At 49.9% G+C, this 11,702-nt stretch overlaps 1 pseudogene; it reads left to right on the top strand.

The window, feature by feature from the left end:
• The first annotated feature begins 5,956 nt into the window (after positions 1 to 5,956).
• Positions 5,957 to 8,647, top strand: LOC125111481 (60S ribosomal protein L9-like; annotated as a pseudogene).
• The last annotated feature ends 3,055 nt before the right edge of the window (positions 8,648 to 11,702 follow it).

Raw genomic sequence — 11,702 nt, forward strand, 5'->3', positions numbered from 1 at the left:
CCTGCATTGCTGTGGCTGTGTTGTAGGCTGGCATTGGTAGCTCCCATCTTACCCCTAGCCTGGGAACTTTGCTCTGCATCAGTGGCCCTAAAAAGCAAAAACAAAAAAAACCCCAAAAGATTGCTTGTCCAGTTCTGCATTGGAGATTTTGTAAGGGATTGAGCGATTACTCAATCTTAGGGTCACCATTCTGCTACTGAGACATTCAGCTGCCCTCTCCAGGCCTGGGCCAAATATGTTTAGTGGTCAGCCCTGGCACATCACTCCCACCTTCTGTTCTGTAGAGACCTCTGACTCAGCTTCCCACTGAGCATGCCCTTCAGACCTGTTGATGCCTTCAAGCAGCAGAAGTCCTTCAAATCTAACCCTTGTTAAATTCCATCACCCCCAAGACTCTGTCTCTTTTTTTTTTGCCTTTTGTCTTTTTAGGGCCACACCCACGGCATATGGAGCTTCCCAGGCTAGGGGTCTAATCGGAGCTGTAGCCACCTGCCTACGCCAGAGCCACAGTAACGCCAGATCCAAGCCGCTTCTGCAACCTACACTACAGTTCACGGCAACGCCAGATCCTTAACCCACTGAGCAAGGCCAGGGATCGAACCCGCAACCTTATGGTTCCTAGTCGGATTCATTTCCGCTGCGCCACAACAGGAACTCCCAGTCTTTCCAGTTCCACAGTTCCACTCTTCCCCCAACCTGTTGGGTGACCCTTCATAAGTTCTGTCACCTTCTCAGGACTCAGTTTCCTCTTCAACCAGCGTCATCATCTCTGCCCAGCCTTCTTCCTATCCCAGACTAACGTGAAGATTTGAGATAACACATGTTAAGAGGTAGTGTACTGTGCATGTCAGCTGTCACTGTTATAGCTTTTTCATTAAGAGTAAAACTTGCCTGTTGAAAGTGTCCACAATTTCCATTCATTCATTCAACCCATACCTGCTGAATACCTTACTGTATGCCTGCCACTACTCTAATAAAGTGTATACAATAGTGAACAAAACAAACCAAAAAACTCCTCATAGTACTTCCATTTCAATGAGAGAGAGAGAGAAGACAGGAAATTAAAATATATAGTTTTAAGACGGCAGTAAATACTAAGGAGAAAAAGAATCAGGGAAGTGGGAATAAAATATTGGCAGGGAAGATGTTTTATTTTATTTTGGGGGGGCCAAGGAAGACCTTACTGGGAAGGTGACTTTGAGTAAAAGATTTGAAGAAAAAAAGAGGGGCACTGTTCTGATACTTTGGGAAGAGCCTCAGAAAAACAGCAAGCGCAAAAGGCCTAGAATGGCTAGACCATAGCGTTCTACGGGGAGAGTGGGAAAAGAAGGGGGCAGAGACAGGAGCCAGACGGGTTTGCAGATCAAAATAAGGACCTTGGCCTTTACCCGATGTTGAGGATCTTGTGAAGGGCGGTGTTTTTTGTTTGTTTGTTTTTTAGGGCCACACCTGAGGCATATGGAGGTTCCCAGGGTACGGGCTGAATCAGAGCTGTGGCTGCTGGCCTACACCACAGCCACATCAGATCCTACACTGCAGCTTGTAGCAATGCCGGATCCTTAACCCACTGTGCGAGGCCAGGGATCAAACCCTTTGTCCTCATGGACGCTAGTCGACTCGTCAGGTTCTTTCTCTCTCTCTCTTTCTTTCTTTCTCCCTACCTGTGGCATATGGAGGTCTCCAGGCTAGGGGTCAGATCAGAGCTACAGCTGCCGGCCACAGCCACAGCCACAGCAATGCCAGATCCTTAACCCACTGAGCGAGGCCAGGCATCGGACCTGCAACCTCATGGTTCCTAGTCGGATTCGCTTCCACTGTGCCACCACGACAGGAACTCCCTAGCTGGGTTCTTAACCTGCTGAGCCACAATGGGAATGCCCTGTGAAGGGTTTTGAGCAGAGGAGCCACACAATCTGATTTACATTTTAGCAGAGTTACTCTGGCAGTTTTATGAAGAAAACTTGAGCGGGGACAGCGGTGGGAGCAGGGAGATCAGTTGGAGAGACAGAGGAGGTGCTGGTTCAGGGGGTGGGTGGCACCCGGAGTTCATATCTGAGTATACTGAGTTTGAGAATTCCATGAGAGTAGGGATGTTGGGAACAGAAAGGCATATAGGTCTGAAGGTCAAGGGAGAGATCAAGCCTGGAAATACTGATGCGGGAGTCAGCACACAGTGTTTAAAGCCATGAGACTGGATGAGACACCAGATGAGTGAGCATCGATGGAAAGCCATTTCCTTCAACAATCAGAATTTGGAGCTCCCATCATGGCTCACCAAAAACAAACTCGACGAGCATCCATGAGGACGTGGGTTCGATCCCTGGCCTCGCTCGGTGGGTTAAGGATCTAGCATTGCTGTGGCTGTGGTGTAGGCCGGCAGCTCCCGCTCTGATTCACCTCCTAGCCTGGGACCTTCCATATGCCATGGGTGTGGCCCTCCAAAGACAAAAACCAAAAACAACCCCAAAACATCAGAGGAAACTAGGGAAAGGGGCAAACTAGACTGGGAAGGAGGACCAAAAAGATGAGCATGAACCCAGGTCAGCTGAGTTGTGTCCTGGAAGCCAAGTGTGGAAGAGGAATGGGGAGTTCTCTCGTGGGGCAGGGGTTAAGGATCTGGCGTTGTTCATGCGGCGGCTCGGGTCACTGATGTTGCCATTTGATCCTTGGCCCAGGAACCTCCCTAGGCCACCGGCGCAGCCCAGAAAGAAAGAAAGGGGGGGGACTGTCACAGGGAAGAACCAATCCGATTCATGTTAGATCTATTCCTTTTGTCCTAACCTTACTTTAGCCTTGGGTCCTCTGTCACTTGTGCTTAATCACCCTGGTTCGACACCTTGTGCAAAGGAATGCTGCCTACCGCCTGAAATATGCAAGATAGGGGTATTCTTAGGCTATGACCTTTAAGAGTATTACTTTTTTTAGATAAAAATTGCTGAACAGAGAATAACATTTGTTTTGTTAGATGTTTACAGAAACTGGTGCCTTGTCTGTGCAGAGAGCTACACAAGAACAAAGGATTGGACCCTAAGATATTTGCAACACTAACCACACCCCTCCCTCATCCTGCCTTTAAAAGGGCTTTGCTGAAAGCCTTGGGGCATAAGCCACCTGTCCCCTTGCAGAGCCCAGCAATCAAACTTTGCTCTAAACTCCAGTCTTGCTCTAAACTTCAGTCTTGTTTGGCCTCTTCAGGCTGCGCCCTGGAGGCCTGCAAGCCCTGGACTTGCCCAGCCTCAAGACCACAGGAAGGACCTGGAATCCGCCACAGAGACATCAATGTAAGATGAGAGATAATACACATCTGGATCAAAAAGTGTCCTGGAGCTACACCAAACCAAGAATGGCAGGTGGACAGACAGCGGGCAGGACACAGCAGCAGTCTTCGCTCCTGGGGGAAGGGGAGATTGCCAATTATAGGGGGGATTCTATCAGGACAGCTCACTGACGACCAACTAAGGGCACAGCCCTCCTAGCCCCTTAGGCTAAGTGCCTACCTGGGATGGAGGTCTTCCCTTTGTTAGAATATCAAAGGGGAGCCATTCTGATCTACAGATTAAAACAATCACTAGCTGAGGCCAGGGGGCAAGTATGTAGGAATTTACTGATGAGGCGCTCTGGTTCAGGGGGAAGGTCAGTGATGTGAGTGGGGTATAGGTGAGGCAGGGATTGGTCCAGGAGTGGGATGAGTGGAGAGCAAGCAAACAGCCATTTTGGGTGGCCTGGCCATACACGCCACCCTAATACCCTGCACAACCCTTACAATCCTGACCCACATCTCTTCCTTGATATCTCACAGATTGGATATGCAGAAGTGCACTGCAACCAAATACCACAAACAACGGCAACTGATGAGTTTCAAGAGTAGGATACCTAGAGTTCCCTGGTGGCACATAGGGTTAAGGACCTGGAGTTGTCACTGCTGTGCTCAGGTTGCAGCTGTTGTCATGGCTTCGATCCTCGGCCCTGGAGCTTCCATGTGCCGTGGGCACAACCAAAAACAACCAAAACCAAAAACAAAAGATACCTATTACGCTCAAATTAGTCATTCACCAGGATGTGGGAAAATTTTGGAGACAAGTGCTTACCAGGTTAGTGGAGAGGGAATCTATGGCTGTGATGTGCTGGTCTAAAGCTTTTGTAGCAGAGGTAATATTGTGGGAGTTATCGAGTATACATACACAGCATTGGAGTTCCCATCGTGGCACAGTGGTTAATGAATCCAACTGGGAACCATGAGGTTGCAGGTTCGGTCCCTGCCCTTGCTCAGTGGGTTAACGATCCAGTGTTGCCATGAGCTGTGGTGTAGGTTGCAGACGCGGCTCGGATCCCGCGTTGCTGTGGCTCTGGCGTAGGCCAATGGCTACAGCTCCGATTCAACCCCTAGCCTGGGAACTTCCAAATGCTGTGGGAGCAGGCCCAAGAAATAAAAAAATAAAAAAATAAAAAAGATATACACAGCATTGAGTCTGAATGAGGGTGCTACAGTCAGCATGTCCAGAGCCATCCTGTTTTGGAGGACAACGTGTCTCATTTGAGTGGTCTCCTCAGACAGGTGGATAACTGCCTGTCTAGTATTGTTTAAGCCTGTGGCCATATGTTTAGCCAGTGCTTCTGCTTGCCATTCTCCATCAACAGTGGCAGCTCGGGGAGAAAAAAGAGACATTGGGTAAAATTGATCTCAGAGATAGCAGTGAGTGATGGCTTGAAGGGAGACCTTAATTCCCAGCTCAGGAATTGAACCTGGGCAGCTCAGAAGAAAACCAGGAATCCTAGCCACTAGACCAGCTAGAGGCTAAAGGCAGAAGTGCTCTGATTCGTGGCCCCTTTTGAAAGCAGGAAGGTTTCAAGGAGGAAAAGACTGTGAAAGTGGGTCCAAAGTTTATTATTAGAGACAGACGTGGGAGAGCCCACGGAGAAGCAGTTTATTTATTTAAGACAGAAGCAAGACAGTCAGAAGAAACACACTAAAGAGGAGTGGTGAAATCGCTTACACAGGACGGTTCTGCCAGGACTTTGTTTTCCTTTGGCCAATTCTCTTGTTTTATTTTTCACACCTGACGGGACCCAGGGCCCTCCCCGATATGTGTGTGCATCTTTTGGCTAAAGTGGATGCCGGAGCAAAAGGTTATGGGATGGGTATCAGACCTACTACGGCCTGGCATACCCTCCCTTTGGACCCCTAGGAGTCTTTCTGTGCATGTGTAGGTGGAGAGGTCTCCTTGACCCCAGGCGTCATTGACGTCACCTTTTCTTTTTTTGACTCCAGCAGGGCTCGGCTCCTGCCATTAACTTTCTCCTTGGAGTGTCAAAGAGAAGCAAGGCCCAACTGACGCAGCCCAAAAGGTCTCCGTGGTTCTCAAGACCACCAGGCGGTGCACTTCACTCCATGACAAGCACGCACAATATCCCAGTTGGGGGTCTACGGGGCGACATGTGCAGGATGGATCCTAGCAGGTAAGAGCATCCCCAAGGGCCGCGTCCTACCCAGTCGTAAGGGAGGCAGGGCCATCCCCTAGTTCCACAAACCCAGAGGCACCCTCATGGGCAGGGGAATGCCCCAGCCTTGAGAGGATCCTTTTGGTCACCTGGCCAGCTGTCAGCACTCACAGTGAGGGTCTGGTGGCATTGGTCTTTAGGTGTCCAGCCCATGTTACATGGGGTGCTGTTACGGGTGGACCCACTGTGTCTCTCCATACAGAAAACGGTCACCCCCACTTGTTGGACTTGTGTGGCCTGAAGCCAGCTGATTCCATGCCACACAGCATAGCCCAGGGGGGACTCCGGTGCAGCCAGCCTCGTAAGATTTAGGATGTGCTGCAGAGTAAGGTCCACTGGTGGGAGCCCTTCAGATGTCTCAGCAGGCAGGACAGTAAAGTAAAGCAGAGGAAGTAAAGCAGAGTCTTTCCCCCACGTTGCCAGCCGTTCCCGCATAGTCCCAGCAGCAGGGTCGGTCATGCATGGGCTCTGTCCAGAGGAGGACGACAGCGGCATCTCACTGCAGGCCCAGCAAGAGACTCATTGCACAAAGAGACCCCCGTTGCCACCCGGTCCCAGGACAGATGCCCTCTGCTTAGGCTAGGGAGGGAAAAGTGAGATGTTCAATAGGCGCGGTGCGGGGAAGGTCAAGACCATTACGTAAAATACGAGCAGTAACAGCACTCCGAGATAGTAGCACCCCTGCCGGTGGTTTGTGTCCTGGCCTGCCATCCCACGTTCCCTGTCCACCTTCAGTCACCACAGCCGGAGCCAAACACTGGAGAGACGGCGTAACGATAGACCGCAAGGTTAATGCGATGGTGTCTTTCTACAGTGGGGGCCTGGGTTAATTACCTTAGTAGACTTAGATGGGGCTGCGTAGAAGCCAGATGCAATCCGTAAATCTCTCTAACCCTACTCCCCGCGGGGCAGCAAACCCACCCCCCACCCCCCGGGATTCACCCGCCAGTCTCGGGGTCATTGTATAAGGTGTTCCCCTGGGGGTAGGTCCTGTGGCAAGGGCAAAAGTAGGTTGTTGTCCTGACCTACAGTTGTGGTCCTTCTGTGGTCAACAATTGAACTCGGGTGGGGTGGACCACCGGCCTCTGTGTTAAGGCGACATAGGTACTACTGCTATGCTCTTGCTATATTGCCATTGCTCCTAGGATGCTCATTTACAGCATGCAGGGCTTATGCCAGCCTCCTGGTCCACATGCTGAGGGAGCGCGTCTCCTGCCTCACTTGTTGTTTAAATATTCCATTCATCTTCTCAATTAGCCCAGCGGCAGTGGGGTTGTAGGGCAGGTGGAAACACCAGTGTATGTCAGTTTCATCTGCCCAGTTCTTAGCTTCGTGGCTGGGGAAGTGGGTTCCTTGGTCCCACTGCCAATGTCCACGGGGTCCCCTATATCCCACACAGCACTCTAGACCCTAAATAGTGCTTCTTTGCATTATCTGCCAAGGGTAAGCCACTAGGGTAAGCCTAGAGCAAGCCCATGTGTGTGCATGCAGATGAGGACAAATGCACATCCATCAGACAAGGGCGAATGTCCAATGCGGTCCACTTGCTATTGGCAGGCAGAAGAGCCACACAGGATTTGATGGGCCATTCTCGGCAGAGGCTGAGGTCTCGCCTGGGCACGGGTTGGGCACTGCTGGCAGACCTCCGCAATATCTGAGCACTTCAGCAGCAGTCCCCATTCTTTTGCTATGTGTCATAAGGTCGTTGACCCCTATGGCCAGACTCTATGTAGCCAGACTTACACACCCCCTGTTGGTACTTCCTCTAGGAGACAGATTCAGGCTAGTACATCTGTTTGTTGGTTCCCGGAGGGGAATGTGTTTGATGAGTATACACTTGACAGGCAGTGACCATCATTCCCCGGATGTGGGCTGTGATGCCCTACCACAGGTCCTGTCCCCACAGGGGTGCCTGCCACCATCCAGTCCCGGGCTTCCTACCGTAGGAGCCACAGAATCAGTCCCTTAAAAACATCCCAACTATCTGTGCAGAGGACAGTGGGGTTGGGGTCAGGCATCAAGACCACTCAAACAACTCAACAGCAAAAACCCCAAATGACCCAATTGAAAAATGGGCAGAAGACCTCAATAGACATTTCTCTAAAGAAGACATACAGACGGCCAGTAGGCACATGCAAAAATGCTCAACATCGCTAATTATTAGAGAAATGCAAATCAAACCTACATAAGGTACCATCTCACACCAGACAGAATAGCCCTCATTACTACGTCTACAAATAATAAATGCCGGAGAGGGTGAGGGGAAAAGGGAGCCCTCCTGCACTGATGGTGGGGAGGTAAATGGGTACAACCCCTGTGGAGAACAGTCTGGAGGGTCCTCAGAAAACTGAATATAGATCTACCATAGCATCCGGCAGTCCAGCCCTGGGCATACATCCAGACAAAACTGTAACTCGGAAAGATCCCCGCACTGCTCTTTGCCGCACCTACTGCGAGGAGGAAGCCCATTCCCAGCAATCAGGCTGTTGGCGGTCCAGGAAATGCCGACATCCCTCTAAAAGGATGCCATCCCTCTAAAAGGATGCGCGGCCACGGTGAAGGGCCCCCGGGGCACTGAGGAGGGACTTGGACCACATCAATGTAGAACTCAGTCTCCTTGGAAAGAAAAAGAGGCTCCGGGTTGACAAACGGTGGGGAAATAGAAAGGAACTGGCTACGGGTCGCACCCTCTGTAGTCACACACAGAATATGATCCAGGGTGTCACACTGGGCTCCGTTACAAGATGAGGGCTGTGTATGCTCACATCCCCACCCACGTCGTGATGCAGGAGAATGGCTCTCTTGTTGAAATCCGAAATTGTTTGCATGAAAAATACATCCGCAGGGTTTGGATGAGGCCAGAGGTTGCTTGTTTAGTATCTCAAGCCCAGATGGATGAGCTGATTTTAGAAGGAAATGACATTGAACTTGTATCAAATTCAGCTGCTTTGATTCAGCAAGTCACAACCATTAAGAACAAGGAGATGGGAACATATTTGGATGGTATCTATGTTTCTGAAAAAGGAACCGTTCAGCAGGCAGATGAGTAAGATTTGAGTTGTCCCGGCTACAGAAACAACAAGATGCCAGATGATACTTCACATTCATTTGTGATGTTTTACAATACAATAAAAAGTCTATTGATTTAGGGAAAAAAAAAAAAAAAAGATACCCGCACCCATATGTTATTGCAGCACTACTCACAATAGCTGAGATGTGGAAACAACCTAAATGTCCATATACAGATGAATGGATTAAGAAAGTGTGGTATATATACACAATGGAATAATACTCAGCCATGAAAAGAACAAAATAATGCCATTTGCAATAACATGGATGCAACTAGAGATTCTTTGGAATACTACTCAGTCATAAAAAAGAACGAAATAATGCCATTTGCAACAATGTGGATGCAACTAGAGATTCTTTTACTAAGTGAAGTAAGGCAGAAAGAGAAAAACAAATACCATATGATATCACTTATATGAGGAATCCAAAACATGGCACAAATGAACCTATCTACAAAATGGAAACAGACTCACAGACTTGGAGAACAGATTTGTGGTTGCCAAGGGGGAAGGGGAGAGAGTGGGATGGACTGGGAGTAAGGGGTGAGTAGATGCAAACTATCACATTTAGAATGGATAAGCAATGAAGTCTTACTGTACAGCACAGGGAACTATATCCAGTCTCGTGATAGAACATGATGGAAGATACTATGAGAAAAAGAATGTATATATATAACTGGATCCCAATGCTGTACAGCAGAAACTGACACAATACTGTAAATCAAATATACTTTAATTTCAAAAAAAAGACCATTCAAACAGCCCACAATTCAGCCCACTGGCTACTCTACCCAGTACCTGTATCCATCCAGATGCAGGCTGGAGGCATGCTGCTGTCCGCCTGCAGGGGTTACCCTGGGCTGACCAATCCGTGTGCCACACCTCCAAGGGTGTAGGGTCTTCCTTTATGAATGACAGTCTCTCAGGCGGATCGGCCCTTTCCGTCAAGCTGGCAGGGTCTGCAGTGGCGAAGGGGACTGTGCCTAACAGGGCATGTGTAGCTCTGCACTCAGCAAGCTGTTAGATGAAGGGCTGCGTTGACTTTCCCAGGCCTAGCATTCAGCTGCAGTTGGGAACTGCACACGTCTAGACGTGGGCTTTTGGACGGCACCTCTCAGCGACGGGTGCTGCGTGGGCACAGTTACAGGCCGCCTTTGCAAACATCCTCCGTTTGTTGTGGGGCACGTACACCACACAGAGCTGCTGCTCCTTTACACTCTAGCATTGTTCTGCCCGCTTCCAGAAGCTGGGACCAGAAGCCCAAGGTACTGGTGTTATTGTGCCATTGCCCCAGGCCCCGTCCAAACCCTTCTGGGTAACCGGCTACATCCAGGTCACAAGCCCGTCCCTGATTTAATACCCCTGACGCCTGTATCTGCTTAATGGCCACTTTGGTTTGGGTGACACGTCCTTCTCCCCTTGTGCCCAGTCCCAGGGCACTCACTTCTTTCCACGTCAATACAAGGGTCACAAAATGGAGGCCAGATGGGGGATAAGAGGTGGCCAACAGTCCGACAACCCCGGAAATGTCCATAATTGTCTGGGGGTGGGAGGCGGGGGGAAGGCTTGCATTTTGTCCATAATGCTGAGGGTACTGCAGAGGACACCCGAGTATCTGACAGATAACCCAGGCTCCTGCATTTCTCTGCACTCACTAGCCACCCCCGTTCAGTTAGATGAGACGTGAGCGTGGGGGGTGCTTCTTCCAAACGAGAAAGAGACTGTGATATTAACACAGTGTCGTCAATGTAATGAAAGAGAAAGACCCCAGGTTAAATCTGCTGCCATTCGCCCCTGACAAAGGGATAACCTCGAGGAAGGAGAGCCAATGGCCACTGTTCCTTGTCCCATGTGAAAGCAAACTAGTCTTGGCTTTTCAGCAGCAAGAAGGATACGGAAGGGAGTTCCCGTCGCGGCTCAGTGGTTAACGAATCCGACTAGGAACCATGAGGTTGCGGGTTCGATCCCTGACCTCGGGCAGTGGGTTAAGGATCTGGCGTTGCCATGAGCTGTGGTGTAGATCACAGACGTGGCTCGGATCTGGCGTTGCTGTGGCTCTGGCGTAGGCCAGTGCGTAGGCCAGTGACTACAGCTCTGATGCGACCCCCTAGCCTGGGAACCTCCATACGCTGCGGGTGCGGCCCTAGAAAAGACAAAAAAAAAAAAAAGGATACGGAAGACGGCATTAGCTAGATCAGTTACAAAATAAGTCCCTAAATATTCACTTGTTTGGGCCAGGAGGGAGGCAAAGTTAGGTATCGCAGCATGCAAGGGTGGTGTCACTTGATTCACTTTCCTATAATCTATCGTCACACGCCAAAGCCATCCGGCTTTTGTATTGGCCAAACTGGTCTGTTATCCAGGCTGTGGTGACAGGGAGGATGCCCACCTGTTCTCTTACAGTTCCAGTAATCTCCCCTTTGCTCCCTGAAGTCTAAGCTGTTTTAATGCTGCGATCGTCGGGGGTGTGGCAGCTTAATAGGGGTCCATTTGGCCAGGCCCCTGTTAATCTGTTTTATTAGCCTCACTCATAGGTGAAATTCCCCAGCTGTAGTTTGGAAAGTGGGACCTGCTATCAAATCCATCCTGAGTGTATATTCCAAGATTGGAGCTATGAAGAATCAAGAATTCATATTTTCGGGGGGGGCGGCGGGTATAACTGACTGATTTGTAATACCAATGATACCTTTTTGCTTTTACTGTTCCAATTCTGTACCCATCAGTGGCAAAGCGGGGGCCATGAACATGGCTAAGCGTCCGCCAGTGCTAAAAGGTTTGCTTATTCTTTGGAGACCAATAAATGGTTAATTTTATGTGAGGCCTCCAGTTCCCTGAAATCAGCTTAACTGCCGCCAGGCCAGTGTTCTGGGGCCTTGGCCACATCCCTAACTTGGCACATTTCTTCTGCCTCGGAGCTAAGACTTCTTCCAGAGGAGAAGAGGCAGCGGCTTGGATCCCTTATTTTGGTAAACTGTTGTTCAGACATTAGCTTTTGCCACAGCTTCACTGAAGTGCCATTGGGCTGCCTATCTATCTTGAGTATAGGGGTCCCCACTGCCACCATGTCCTGCTACGTTTGTCTGATAACCCGAAGGGGTCCCCAGGAGGAGCTGGAAGGAGCCTTATTCCCTTCTT

Source organism: Phacochoerus africanus, chromosome 11 (assembly GCF_016906955.1).
Source record: "Phacochoerus africanus isolate WHEZ1 chromosome 11, ROS_Pafr_v1, whole genome shotgun sequence".
In the NCBI taxonomy this organism is placed as follows: Eukaryota; Metazoa; Chordata; class Mammalia; order Artiodactyla; family Suidae; genus Phacochoerus; species Phacochoerus africanus.